Here is a 3,787-nt window from a genome sequence, read left to right as displayed (position 1 = left end):
CATTGCTGGTGGGAATGTGAAATGGTCCAGCTGCTCTGGAAAACAGCTTGATAGTTTCTTAAAAAAACTAAACATGCAAATATGACCCAGAAATTGCACGCTTTCCAAACTGGAAACAATCCAGATGCCCTTCAGTGGGTGAAAGGCAAAACAGACTGTGGTAAATCCATACCATGGAATATTTCTCAGCAATAGAAAAGGATAGCTTACTGAATCTTAGGAATCATTTGGAATTGTTGCCTACAGAGAAAGTACGGCAAGAAGGCAGCCTTGGAGAGTGTTCCAAGGGACTTGGAGAATTCTAGAGGGAGAATGGGCAGAGAAGCCTGGGCAGAGGATGGGGGCGAGGGTGGTGTCATAGCAGCCGAGAGAGAGGGGGTTTGAGAAGAAGGGAGGTGGTCAACTGTGCCAGCAAATGAGAAGCCAAGTAAGCAGAGACCCGAAGCTGCAGTGAGGTTGATGGGGCTCCAGGGAGAGCACTCTGGGGGTGGAGCACAAACACTGAAGCTTGACCTGGTGGTATGAAGGTATGTTGCAGCACCTCCACACCTGCTCCCATGCCATCTGGCCTCAGTGATAACCCATGAGGTTGGTGGGTCGGGCAGGCAAGCAGGCATTAATTTTCAAGTTTCAGAAGGGAGAAACCTGGGGCTCAGAAATGTTGGAAGCCTTGATCTGTGACCGAGCCAGGTCTTGTGGCTCTAAATTCAGTGCTCTTGTAGGGCTCCCATGGTGGCTTTCTACCACATCACAGCACAGGGCAGGTGTGGCTTGGCTTCAAAAACCCATTGGACAGTAAACTGCTAGAATCCCCCTATAATTTGCTAGGCAGCAATGTGATGTCCTGTAACTCTGAAGAAAGTTTACTAAGGCTTACTTAGTGTAAGTATTCTCATTAAAGTTTCCCACAGCTCTTGAGTTTTCAGACAAACATTTGTCTTACTGTGTGCCCCAAATACTATACTGAGTGCTGTACATAGATTATCTTAAGCCTCACAATTACTTCATGGAATATGTACCGACACTAGTTCATTATAATGACAAGGAAACTGAGGCTTAAGAAGTAAAGTAACTTTCCCAAATTATACTATCAGAAAGTGATAAGAGGCAGGATTGAAACAACAGGGTTGTAACCTGCAATTGAACTTGTGTAACAGGCAATTGAACTAGAGACTTAGATCTTCAGGTTCTCCAAACTGAATTATTTTGAGGCTTAATCATACCTACTGGATAGAAGGAGAAAGAATATGGTGACGATTAGGTGAGTTTTGGATAACTAGTTCCAAGAAAGCTTCAGTGACTGAAGGGTTCAGATACTGGACAGAACTCTAAATGGTGGACAAGAGTCAATATGCATTTTCAGATTCTTCTGCTTCTAGAATCACCCCCTCCTCCATGACACCAAAATATTATAGGATATTTGAATATTTGTAGAAGGATTATTCTATTAATTTAGAAAGTGTTTGAGTGCCTACTGTATGCCAGGCAAAGTTCCAGTTAGGGGCAGGGGTAGACTGGTGAGCAAAGTAGACCAATTCCTGCCTTCATGAAGTTTACAGGTCAGACAATGTCATTTTAGAGATAGAGGTGGTTCCATAGTTATGGAGGTGAGACGCCTTTGGGGACCTTGGTCTATGGATGTGGAGGGTCTTATTCAGCCTCTGAAAGTTTGAACATCCTTCCCAATGCTACAAAACTATTACCCCTTCTTCATTAATAAATCCTGAGTTTCTTCAGGTATCCAAACACTTCGGAATGGGTGGATTTAGCCGCAGTTCAGGTGAAACCCTTTCTGTTCTAAACCAGTTCTTCTCAAATTTATCCTGCATTGGAATCACCTGGAGGGCTTGTTAAAAAGACTGTGAAGCATCACATGAACGACCGCGGTCACGTGAGCACAGTTTTCGCGGGGCTCTGGCTGCGGCTTCCTCCGGTAAGTTGCGGTCACGGTCATCTCTCGGCCTCCCGCCGCCGGCCCGGGGGAGGGGGGGAGGAAGCGAGGGCGCTGCCAGGCTGCCCAGACGACGCCAGCACAGGAGCCCCCGCCGCCCCGCTGCCCCGCCGGACCTCTGCGACCCCAGTTCCTGGCGCACAGGCTTTTGGTGCTGTTGCTGGTGCTTTCTTCCTTGGCTTTGGCTATGATAGTCCTGCTGACCTCAGACTCAGGTTACAAGGATATGCAGGTGAATACCACGAAATTCATGCTGCGGTATGCCTGGTATTCTTGGCCCAATGTAGTTTTGTGTTTCTTTGGTGGCTTTTTTTTTTTGTGTGTGTGTGTGTGTGGTACGCGGGCCTCTCACTGCTGTGGCCTCTCCCGTTGCGGAGCACAGGCTCCGGATGCGTAGGCTCAGCGGCCATGGCTCACGGGCCCAGCCGCTCCGCGGCATGTGGGATCTTCCCGGCCCGGGGCACGAACCCGTGTCCCCTGCATCGGCAGGCGGACTCTCAACCACTGCACCCACCAGGGAAGCCCCTCTTTGGTGGCTTTTTGATAGAGCAAGCATTTGGAATACGATGGGGCACCATTATTTTTAGTTGCTATTTGTTTTTGCCCTGGGTAGAATATTTAATGCTTTTTGGCTGATGGAGTTTGGACGGTTAGGTTTGGGATGGGTGGGGACTCCTTAGCAGTTGCCCAGAATACGTATGCTGTGAGTTGGTTGAAAGGCAAAGAATTAAACTTGGTGTTTGGTGTAAGTTGGACTCCAGCTTAGCATGGCTGGAATTGGAAGAACAGCAAACATGAACCTCATGAGATGGCTGTATTCTAAGGTTTAAGCTTCCTTGGGTTCTGCTGGTCACACAACCCTTGGGGTCACACTTATGACTGCGGGTATAACATGTATTCTTTCACGAGTCTGTGCCTTGGCCCTTGCTTATTTGGATCAGACAGCAGAAAGAATCCTTCATAAAGAACAAAGAAAAACAGGTGAAGTTATTGAGTTGACTGATGTGAAGGACTTCTCCTTACCCCTGTGGCTATATTTATCATCTGTGTCTGCTGTTACGTTGCCGTGTTCCCTTTCATTGGACTTCACAAAGATTTCTTTACAGAGAAATTTGGATTCTTCTCCCAGACAGCGGGTGATATTAGCAGTATAGTGTTTGGGCTCCTGGTGGATAAAACGGGAAGTAACATCATCTGTGTGCAGTGGTGACCACGCTTGCTTCCCACATGATGCTGGCCTTTATGCTGTGGAACACTTGCATTGCTGTGTGTCTCCTGGGACTCTACTATTCGTTGCTTGCCTGTGCATTGTGGCCAGTGGTGGCGTTTGTAGTTCCTGAACATCAACTGGGAACCGCATATGGCTTCATGCGGTCCATTCAGAATCTTGGGTTGGCCATCATTTCCATCATTGCTGGCATGATATTGGATACTCGGGGATATTTGTTTTTAGAAGTTTTCTTCATTGCCTGTGTTTCTTTGTCACTGTTATCTGTGGTCTTACTCCACTTGTTGAATCATATCCAAGGTGAGAACCTAAATTATTCTGCAAGACGAAGGGAAGAAACAAAACTTTCTCATGCGGAATGAGAAGTTTAAATGACTGTGTCATGAGAATGGGCTGCACACATCATTGGTTTGAAAAACTTTATTTTTTCCTCAAATTTAGAGTTTAGTTGTTAGGAAAAATAATGGTCTGGAGAGTTATTATATTTATATTTTGAATACACTTATTTTAAAGTATAATTCTGAGGACTGTTTTAGCCTGTGTCTTTTGTATTGCTGAAGAATTCTACTTTGGGATAGGCTCATCAGTGGTGAAGTTCAGAAAATTGT

At 46.1% G+C, this 3,787-nt stretch overlaps 1 pseudogene; it reads left to right on the top strand.

Moving 5' to 3' along the window:
* The first annotated feature begins 1,996 nt into the window (after positions 1 to 1,996).
* Positions 1,997 to 3,541, top strand: LOC114901252 (annotated as a pseudogene).
* The last annotated feature ends 246 nt before the right edge of the window (positions 3,542 to 3,787 follow it).

The sequence above is a fragment of the Monodon monoceros genome, unplaced genomic scaffold (assembly GCF_005190385.1).
Source record: "Monodon monoceros isolate NGI ecotype Baffin Bay Population unplaced genomic scaffold, NGI_Narwhal_1 Super_Scaffold_2, whole genome shotgun sequence".
NCBI classification, from domain to species: domain Eukaryota; kingdom Metazoa; phylum Chordata; class Mammalia; order Artiodactyla; family Monodontidae; genus Monodon; species Monodon monoceros.
Note: the sequence above shows the minus strand (reverse complement) of the source record. Positions and strands in the feature narration are given on the sequence as shown.